General features: G+C 40.8%; 1 protein-coding gene across 3 annotated transcripts in view; it reads left to right on the forward strand.

Moving 5' to 3' along the window:
* The window catches only part of LOC109844424 (fatty-acid-binding protein 3, chloroplastic), a 30030-nt gene that overhangs the window by 9126 nt on the left and 9602 nt on the right, over positions 1 to 11302 (forward strand). Inside the window, exon 6 of one of the 3 annotated variants that reach the window (XM_020413444.1) lies at positions 10258 to 10354. The exons of the other annotated variants lie outside the window; for them this stretch is intronic. The gene's annotated coding sequence lies outside the window, so the exon portion shown is untranslated. Of the gene's footprint in view, positions 1 to 10257; positions 10355 to 11302 lie in introns of those variants that run through there. 3 annotated transcript variants of the gene reach the window in all.

Raw genomic sequence — 11302 nt, forward strand, 5'->3', positions numbered from 1 at the left:
TGTGGAGGCGAAGAACAGGGAGAAGCAAACTAGGTTTCACACCCGCGTTTCACACACTCAAGCAATCAGGTAATTTGCAAATAATTTTCAAAATCTTCATTACGTCATTCTCATTACAGTCATGCTTAAAAAGAAAAAGAAAATACATATTTGGAATCTCTGAAATCACTCAAACAAATTCTGAAATCCCTAAAATCACTCAAATGCCAAAAAGTGACTAATTACCAAATCAAACCATAATTCAAATTCAAATCTAAACTAAATAAAACTGAATTAACTACTAAACCGAAAATCAAAACCACATAGTAGGGATCCGATGCAAAGCTGAAACACAGCGTCTCCTGCGCTGATAAACATGTCGAAAATCCCGTGCACGTACCTGGATGTCTGCATCATTCTCCCCAGGTGGGAGAGAACCCGACCCTGTCGAGGGCAAGTCAGGACGGTTGTCATACTAAAGATCTGGATACAGCCTCTGTAAATCACCTCGATCGAGTTAGGTATCATCAGACTCAGGTCGACCTTTCCAACGCACCAAGTACCTATGGATACCCACCATCGCTAATAGAAATAATATTATCATTAATAATATTATCAATGTTATGTGCTGTATATGAGGGTGATATCTGAGGAAGTAGCGGTAAAGGGGAGCTCTTAGAAATAGGCTCAGGGGTAGGCTCATCAACCAGTGGGTTGTCAGGATTAAAATATGGGCCTTTATACTCTACTAAATCCTCATTATTAAAAGTCGGACCAATATTAAAACCTTCAGGAAGGTCGAGAACATAAGCATTATCATTAATTTTCTTAAGAATTTTAAAAGGAAAGGCCATGCACTTTGTTTATGCAACTTTTGAACAGTTCCCGAAGGAAACCGTTCCGGACGTATCCCGACCATCACATAATCACCAACACTAAATTCTTTGAACATCTTTTAAATTTGCACGCATTTTATAGTTGGCATTACTGTTGATCTTTTTACTGATTTCTTTATGCAAGTCATGAATGCGAGATGCAAATGCTGATGTTGACTCAGATGCTCTATGATGTGCAGACATGAGGACAAGATTTATAGGCTGTCTAGGCTTGTAACCATACACGACTTCAGCTGGACTAACACCTGTAGACCTATTTACGGAGTTATTATAAGCAAATTCAGCAATAGGCAAATATTGATCCTAATCAAGGTTTTAAATATCAGATGTCGGGTTCATGTCGGACGGTTGAAATCCATGTCGGATAGCGGAAATCGGGGATATATCGGGGGACATGGACTAAATATCGGATTGCCATATCGGGTGATGCGCATATGTATAATATCATATCCTAAATGTAATCTAATCATTCCTAAATTCAATATAAGCATACTTTATAAATTTTATATACTAGACATATAAAAAAGTAAATAATATATGATGTTTAGGATCACTAACCGATTGTAGAAATTTGATTCTCAATTGCATCCTGAAACAATTTGATTCTATTAATAAGTATCTCCTATGCATTAGCATTTGAATTTGTTACATTTTAATTTTATAATTCAATTACTAACTTAAAATTAATTTTATTGACAGAGAAAAGATTCAAGAGGAAGGCTTACCTGATTTTGAGAAACAATTGCTTTTACTTAGCAGTCAGCGACTCAACAACACACTAAAAGTCTAGAAAAAAAATGCAAAGAAAAAAAGTCATGAGCGATATATTAATAAGTTTAATTAATTGTCACCGTGCAACACTTTTTCTTAAAATCTTTGCTTGAGACAAAATCGCAATCACCAACTCATAAAAACGTTGGCTACATATATTCTGCTGACTAACAAAGTTCTTCAAAAGGAAAAAAAACCCATAATATAATAATAAGAATAATAATAAAAAACACTTTCTACAAACATCAACTCATAAAAACCTTATCTCCTCATAAAAACCCAAACGTCAACTCTCTCTCTCCTTGTTCCCCTCAGATCGATCGATTTTCTTCACATTTTTCTGTATTTTCTTTTTTCGTTTCGTTTCTAGGTTGCGTTCTTCAAAAGGAAAAAAAGAGAGAGAGAGGAAGGCGGCGCCAGAAATGGAGAGAGAGAGATCAGGGAGGCTTACCTTCGACTTCCGATGGCGCAGGGAAGGAGAGAGTAAGGCAGCGTGAGAAATGGAGAAGCCAGCGACGATTTCGATGTAAGGACCACGAAAGCAAGACGATGAAGAGAGGAGGCTGATGGGTTACCAGTCGCCTTAGGTTTTTTTTTGTTTTTTTTTAATTCGGGTTCGTTTCTTTCTATTTGGCTCGTAAAGAGACCCTTAACATCATAACGGGTCAAATGGGTTTGGGTTTTCATCACTAAACCCAAACCCAATAAGAAAAAATAGCTTTAAATTGAAAAATAGGCATATCTGCCGATTTTTCAAAGATGAAAAATCGGCCGATATGCCCGATGTGGCCCCGACATATCCGACTTTCTCCTGAAAACCGACATACGACTTAAAAATGCCTGACTCGTGTCGCTCGAGCCCTTAATCCAATATGTCGGCCGACATGTCCGACATGTCGGCCGACATTTAAAACACTGATCCTAATCCCTAAGATTCTCACCAACTAACGATCTCAAAAGGTTATCTAAGCTCTCGTTAACTACCTCAGTTTGACCATCGGTCTGGGAATGAAAGGCCGTCTAGAATTAAAGTTTAGTTCCTATTTTATGCCAAAGGGTTTCCCAAAAATAACTGGTAAATTTAACATCCCTTTCAGACAATTGTTTTTGGTAATCCGTGCTGTTTAACAACTTCGTTAAAGTACTGCTTGGTCACATGAGAAGCATCAGAAGTTTTGAAGCACGGTATGAAGTGGGCCACTTTGGAGAATCGGCCCACCACAACAAGGATAAAATCGTGTTTTCTAATTGTCTTTGGAAGTCCTAACATGAAGTCCATACTAACATCCTGCTATGGACAATTTGAGACAGGGAGATGAGTGTATAGATCAGTATTTTGCTTACGTTGCTTAGCCAGTTGGCAGGTGTGACATCGACCCACTAGCCTAACAACGTCATGTTTAATACTTGGCCAATAGAAGTGACATTCAACTGCCTCGACAGTCTTGTTATTCCTAAAATATCCTGCAAGGCCTCAAGCATGTAGTTCCCAAATCAAAAATTCTCTCAGGGAGTTGTTGGGAATACACAACTTGCGAAAATAGAAAAGATATCCATCCTTCAGGAGAAAGCCATCTATTTCACGAGTCTCTCCATCACTCAACAAAGTGTAAACTTCGTTAAAATCAGAACACGACTCATACTGCTCTTTGACTTTCTCAAAGCTGACTACTTCCGCACTCATAATAGAAAGAAGGTGCATGCGATGACTGAGTGCGTCTGCGGCCTTATTCTCTACTCCCGCTTTATGTTTAATCGTGTAGGTGTAGTCCTGGAGGAACTCAACCCAACGACCATGTCTAGCATTCAGCTTCTTTTGGGAGTGAATATATCGAAGGGCCTTATGGTCAGAATATATAACTAATTCTTTTGGTAGCAGGTAGTGACGCCAGTGGCGAAGATGTTGTATCACCGCATAGATTTCTTTATCATAGGTGGAATAGCGTTGTCTTGTATCATTCAACTTCTCACTAAAATAAGTAATGAGATGTCCTTCTTGAGATAGAGCTTCACCTATACCAATACCAGAGGCATCGCACGCAACTTCAAAGACCTTAGAAAAATCAGGTAGGCGCATAATAGGTGCTTGCGACATTCTCTGTTTGATCTTCCCAAATGTCTTGGTAGCAGCTTTTGACCATTCTAACTCACCTTTCTTCAAGCAATCAGTAATAGGGGCTATGATGGTGCTGAAGCCCTTTATAAACCAATGATAAAAATAGCGAGTCCATGAAAGCTTCGAACATCTCTAATGTTCTTGGATTCGGACCATTCTTCGATAGCTCTAACTTTTTTAGGGTTAGCGGATACTCCTTCAGAAGAAACCACAAATCCTAGAAAAAAATAGTGGCTCCAGATATTAGATTAAGCATGTCATCCAACCGGGGAATGGGAAAACGGTACTTCACCGTGATCTTGTTAACATAATATAATAATAAGAATAATAATAAAAAACACTTTCTACAAACATCAACTCATAAAAACCTTATCTCCTCATAAAAACCCAAACATCAACTCTCTCTCTCCTTGTTCCCCTCAGATCGATCGATTTTCTTCACATTTTTCTGTATTTTCTTTTTTCGTTTTGTTTCTAGGTTGCGTTCTTCAAAAGGAAAAAAAGAGAGAGAGAGGAAGGCGGCGCCAGAAATGGAGAGAGAGAGATCAGGGAGGCTTACCTTCGACTTCCGATGGCGCAGGGAAGGAGAGAGTAAGGCGGCGTGAGAAATGGAGAAGCCAGCGACGATTTCGATGTAAGGACCACGAAAGCAAGACGATGAAGAGAGGAGGCTGATGGGTTACCAGTCGTGAGCCCTAGGGTTTTTTCTGTTTTTTGTTTTGATCGCGTGTCTATCGGGTTCGAAAAGAGCCTGCTATATTTGATGAAGGAGCCTGAACCGATAAAAGGTCAAATGGATTTCACTGAACCCAAACCCAATAAGTGAAAAGAGCCTGAACCGATTTTAGAGCATATCGGCCGATTTTCCAAACATGAAAAATCGGCCGATTTTCCAAACATGAAAAATCGGCCGATTTTCCAAACATGAAAAATCGGCCGATATGGCCGACTTTTTGCCGATATATCCGATATCTCCCTTAAAAACGATATGCGACTTAAAATTCCCCGACTTGTGTCGTTTGAGGCCTCAATCCGATATGTCGGCCGACATGTCCGACATGTCGGCCGACATTTAAAACACTGATCCTAATCCCTAAGATTCTCACCAACTAACGATCTCAAAAGGTTATCTAAGCTCTCGTTAACTACCTCAGTTTGACCATCGGTCTGGGAATGAAAGGCCGTCTAGAATTAAAGTTTAGTTCCTATTTTATGCCAAAGGGTTTCCCAAAAATAACTGGTAAATTTAACATCCCTTTCAGACAATTGTTTTTGGTAATCCGTGCTGTTTAACAACTTCGTTAAAGTACTGCTTGGTCACATGAGAAGCATCAGAAGTTTTGAAGCACGGTATGAAGTGGGCCACTTTGGAGAATCGGCCCACCACAACAAGGATAAAATCGTGTTTTCTAATTGTCTTTGGAAGTCCTAACATGAAGTCCATACTAACATCCTGCTATGGACAATTTGAGACAGGGAGATGAGTGTATAGATCAGTATTTTGCTTACGTTGCTTAGCCAGTTGGCAGGTGTGACATCGACCCACTAGCCTAACAACGTCATGTTTAATACTTGGCCAATAGAAGTGACATTCAACTGCCTCGACAGTCTTGTTATTCCTAAAATATCCTGCAAGGCCTCAAGCATGTAGTTCCCAAATCAAAAATTCTCTCAGGGAGTTGTTGGGAATACACAACTTGCGAAAATAGAAAAGATATCCATCCTTCAGGAGAAAGCCATCTATTTCACGAGTCTCTCCATCACTCAACAAAGTGTAAACTTCGTTAAAATCAGAACACGACTCATACTGCTCTTTGACTTTCTCAAAGCTGACTACTTCCGCACTCATAATAGAAAGAAGGTGCATGCGATGACTGAGTGCGTCTGCGGCCTTATTCTCTACTCCCGCTTTATGTTTAATCGTGTAGGTGTAGTCCTGGAGGAACTCAACCCAACGACCATGTCTAGCATTCAGCTTCTTTTGGGAGTGAATATATCGAAGGGCCTTATGGTCAGAATATATAACTAATTCTTTTGGTAGCAGGTAGTGACGCCAGTGGCGAAGATGTTGTATCACCGCATAGATTTCTTTATCATAGGTGGAATAGCGTTGTCTTGTATCATTCAACTTCTCACTAAAATAAGTAATGAGATGTCCTTCTTGAGATAGAGCTTCACCTATACCAATACCAGAGGCATCGCACGCAACTTCAAAGACCTTAGAAAAATCAGGTAGGCGCATAATAGGTGCTTGCGACATTCTCTGTTTGATCTTCCCAAATGTCTTGGTAGCAGCTTTTGACCATTCTAACTCACCTTTCTTCAAGCAATCAGTAATAGGGGCTATGATGGTGCTGAAGCCCTTTATAAACCAATGATAAAAATAGCGAGTCCATGAAAGCTTCGAACATCTCTAATGTTCTTGGATTCGGACCATTCTTCGATAGCTCTAACTTTTTTAGGGTTAGCGGATACTCCTTCAGAAGAAACCACAAATCCTAGAAAAAAATAGTGGCTCCAGATATTAGATTAAGCATGTCATCCAACCGGGGAATGGGAAAACGGTACTTCACCGTGATCTTGTTAATTGCATGGCTATCCACACACATACGTCATGTTCCATCTTTCTTTGGCGTCAGTAATGCGGGGACTGCATAAGGACTCATCACAAAGCCTTTCTTCAGCAGCTTATTAACTTGCCTCTTCAGTTTTGCATGTTCATTGGGGTTCATCGTATAGTGAGGTAAATTGGGAAAGGTTGCTCCCGGAACGAAATCAATTGCATGTTGAATGTCACCAGTGTTGTAAATAGCGGGGAATAGCGGCGCTATAGCGCCGCTATTCGCGGTCGCGGGGGTTCGGCGCGAGGCTTAGGGGGTTTGCGGCGTGATTAAGCGGAAGAAACCGCTATTTGCTCGAATAGCGGAAGATAGCGCGGAAAAGCGGTGATTAACAGTGAAAAGCGGTGATTAACGGTGAGTATTACCCAGAACCCGACCCGAACCTGTAACCCATTACACTTAAAAGCCTATCGCCTCTTATTCCCGAACCCATATTTGCCCTAGCCGCCTCTCTTCCAACTCCGTGCCCTCTCTCGATCTGTCCTCCAGCGACGACTTCCAGCCACCGCCACCGCCACCGCCGGCGACGACTTCCAGCGCCGTCAACGTCACCACCGGCGACGACTTCCATCGCCGACTCCCGCACCAACAGCGACGATTCTCTCTCTCTCTCTCACTTCCTCGTCTCTCGTTCACTGTGACCTGTCTCTCCGGTCAAGCCAACAACATCAACAGTGACGGATGATTTCTCGTGAGTTTTTTCGTCTCCTTCCTGTTATAAACCCTAAACGTCGGATTTTCCTCCCCTTGTTCTCTTATTTGTTGAATTGATCGACTTTCAGATCCTTAAAAGAGCTTTTTTCACTGTTTCATACTCTTTCTGAGGTTGAATCACATGGGAAAGCTGCGGTGGCGGGGTGACGACGACAATCTCCGCTTTCATGTGGTTGGTTCTGGGATGTAGGCCTCATCTTGGGCCGGTGAGGTTGCTGCTACTATTTTAGCCTAATTCTGATGGAAAAATAAGGTGCTGAATTTAAGTCATTTATCTATACTTGAATATTTTACAAAGTCTGATCTTTCTTATTATTTAAATATTGTTGTTTATGCTACTATTTTAGTCACTAAAAATGAAGTGCTGCTTTTTTATATGATTTTCTTCTTATTTAAATATTTAGCATATTTAAATATATTTATATTTGACCGCTATTTGATTGTGCGCTATTTGCCGCTATTTCGCCGCAATAGCCCGCAATAGCCTTAGCGGTACCTCGTCGCGACGCGACGCGATCCGCTATCAGCAACCTTGAATGTCACGCATCGGAGGTAATTGGTTCGGAAGGTCCTCAGGGAAGACATCAGAGAATTCTTCGAACACAGGAGCGACTTCTGGAGGAACCACATAGGTAATATCTTTAGGAGCTTCTCTTGTAGCGAGAATAAAAAATAGGGCTCCATTGGTTAGCTCACGATCGATCTCTTTGGCTCCAATTAGGTTAACGTCTTTGGAAGACTTGACGGGATCGGGCTGCTGGTTGCTACCTTTTGGCTGAACAGGAAGGATCTTGACCTTCTTCCCGTCATGCTCGAACAATAACATGTTATAAAAAAACCAGGGTCTTCCAAGAATAACTTGACCCACATCCATCTTCAGAATACCGCACCAAACTTTGTCCTTGTAAATGTCAAATTGAAGAGGGACTAAACATCTCTGTTGGACACAAGGTTTTAAATGTCGGATATCGGGTTCATGTCGGATGGCTGAAATTCATGTCGGATAACAAAAATCGGGGATATATCGGGGGATATTGACTAAATATCAGATTGCCATATCGGGTAGTGCGTATATGTATAATATCATGTCCTAAATATAATCTAAGCATTTATAAATTCAATATAAGCATACTTTATAAATATATGTATAATATCATGTCCTAAATATAATCTAAGCATTTATAAATTCAATATAAGCATACTTTATAAATTCTATAGACTAAACATATAAAAAAGTAAATAATATATGAATTTGGGTTCATAAATTCTTTCTATCGAGTTCATAAGAAATTCTTAAACATGAGAACGGGTCAAACAGATTTGGGTATTTATCACTAAACCCAAATCCGATAATAAAAAACGGATCTTAAAAAAAAGTACCATATCGGCTGATTTTTCAAAGCTAAAAAATAGATCGATATACCCGATATGACCCTGATATTTCTGATTTGATCGTGAAAACCGATATACGAGTTGAAAACGTCCATGTCGTGTCAGTCAAGCCCTCAAATCGATATGTCGACCGACATGTTGTCCGACATTTAAAACCTTGGTTGGACATGAAGTGTAATGTCACTAATCCATGATATCTTGTATGAATTAGGATGGGGTACGACCTTAAGACCAATCTTAGCTATCATAGCTGGGGAGACCATATTAATATAGCTTCTACTGTCCACGATCACTTTGCAGTTCTTATTGCCAATCTTTGTGAACGTGTGTAAGATGGAAGTACGTCTCCAATCATCAACAGCCTTAGGTTAGAAGATGACACATCTAACAACAGATATGATAGGGATCTCAATTTTCCTAAGACAACCTAGGACAATATCATCTATATCATCCTCAAAATCATCGGTATCATCGTCAACTTGATGGACAAACTCATCCTTATTAAGTTCAGGTTCATATTCATATTGGCTATCGATGATAGAGACCTTGTGACGGGTCGGACAGTTCGCTAAAACATGTCCATACCCTTGACATTTGTAGCACTTGACGTGAGGGCCAATATTGGAGAAATCTCTCTTTGATTTCTTGCCCTTGGGGTCGACTCTAGGCTGGGAAGAATTAGGGTTAAGTCGACTCTAAAATTGACTAGAGGTAGGGCATGGGAGGACTAGGAGGAATGAGTTTGAAAATCTTGACTCCTATGAGATTAGTGGGATTTAGCTTCATCCAAATCTTGAACTAAGGCGTAGGCCCTCTCAAGAGTGTCTACTCCTCTAGCAAAGAGTTCGGTTTGGAGGTCACTTCTCAATCCAGCTCTAAACTTTGATAAGACTTTCATTCGTGCCTCTTTCTCAATGGTTCTGTATCGAGTAAACAATTCGTTAAATTGAGCAACATACTCTTTTGCAGATTTGGTTTCCTGAGTGAGATGATGTCACTTGTCGAGCAATCTTTGATAGAATGATGGCGGAAGGTATTTTCTTTTTAGTTCATCGGTCATTTCTTACCAAGTTAAAATTGGTAACTCGCCTCTAATATGTTTTAACATTTCAAGGTTGGACAAATATTGGCAGGCTGGTCCGGTGAGTTTCATTGCTGCAAACTTGACTTTTCGCGGTTCCGTCAAGGCGTACCAATCGAAGTAGCAATCCATATTCTCCAGTCAGTCCAAGAAAACTTGTGGGTCGAGCTTACCGTCAAAGGTTGGTGTTTCAACCTTAATGCTCCTCAGGTATTGTGCAATCAGATCATGCACAGGTTGAGGTGGGGGTCGATAAACGATGTGTCCATGACCATTTTCGTGACCTTGCGACGGCGGAGTTGTAGCACGCGCTTCCTCAAGCCTAGCGAGCCTCTCTTGGTGACATTTTGGAAGTCTGTCAGGACCTAGCGGGTAGTTCTACTTTCTTGGGCTATGACACCTAGTTATCCTGCTAGCTCATCAAATCTCTTAAGGAGTACGGAATCTATATTGCCTGACATGTTGGACTCACTAGACGATTCACTTACTCTCCTAATCAATAAGGTAGACCTGTGCGAATGAGCATGCACTAACTAAATGAGATGAATGGTATGCACTAATAAATAAATGAGATGAATGATAATAATAAATTTTTTATCAAATAAAAGACAATTAAACTAATCTAAAAACTTCCTAACCTAGAACTATGTTCTGATACCAAAAATGATGTGAAACAATGTGATGCAGGTATGAAGAACAGCGACAACAATACTTCACCAAATCAACGATCTATCTAGGCAGGAAACTCGAGAAGAAAGCGAAGCTCTAGATGGTTTTAAATAAAATTGCAATGTGCTAAGTTTATGGCCTTGTAAATTATTTAGAAAAATAAATGTAATGATTTGTTCTCGTAATAAAAGTTCGATTTGTAATATTTAGATTAGCAAATATACGCAGCAACAGAATCACTCGTTCACTAATAAAGCAGAATACAACACAATCGTAATTGATATTAAAATTAATAATAACATGCACGTAAAAGCAGTTCCTAAAATACTGGGTCGAAAGAAAATGAAACATTCGTCGGTCTGAACTGGTTCAACGTGAGGGACCTCTGGAGGTGGTGCAATGACGCCGAATATGAGAGGAGGGAGTTCTTCTCTGAGAGCTACGTGACTGGGGTGAAGCGACGTGTCCGGATGGAAGCGTTTGTGCCACGAAGTGATGCCCAAACGGCTCTCCACGCTATTAGCAATCCGAGGAATCACACGATCAATGTAATTGGTGGGAGTGTCGAAGGGCTGATAATCAAACCACTGAGAAAACTGCAAATCAATCATGCCGATCTCGGGATCGTACACGAACCTGGTGTCTTTGGTTGAAGGATCGGCCATACACCAATGGACCGCGTAATAGGACTCGAATCGGATTCGAATCGAATTTGAGTTGGACTCCAAAGGGATCTGAACTGACTTTGAATCAAGTATGAGACCTTAACGGGTTTGTTGCTAATGCGGGTTGGATCTGAACTAGGAAGCAGACCCAACTAAATTAGGTCGGATCTGATTAAAAGAAATCAGAACCGATTGATCTTTTCTGCGTTCTCTTCGATCTGAGGGGAAGAGAAGGCGACGGTGTCACCACGACGACAGAGTGTCGTGAGCGACAAGATGATGCAAGCGAAGCTGTTCGGCGATGTGGCTAAGGGCGATGATCGCCAGGGAGACTGAGGATGGCGACGGATTGCTCGGAGGCGTGGTTGAGGGCTGTGATGGCTAGGCTTTCAGGAGGC

This window comes from Asparagus officinalis, chromosome 6 (assembly GCF_001876935.1).
Source record: "Asparagus officinalis chromosome 6, Aspof.V1, whole genome shotgun sequence".
NCBI lineage: Eukaryota > Viridiplantae > Streptophyta > Magnoliopsida > Asparagales > Asparagaceae > Asparagus > Asparagus officinalis.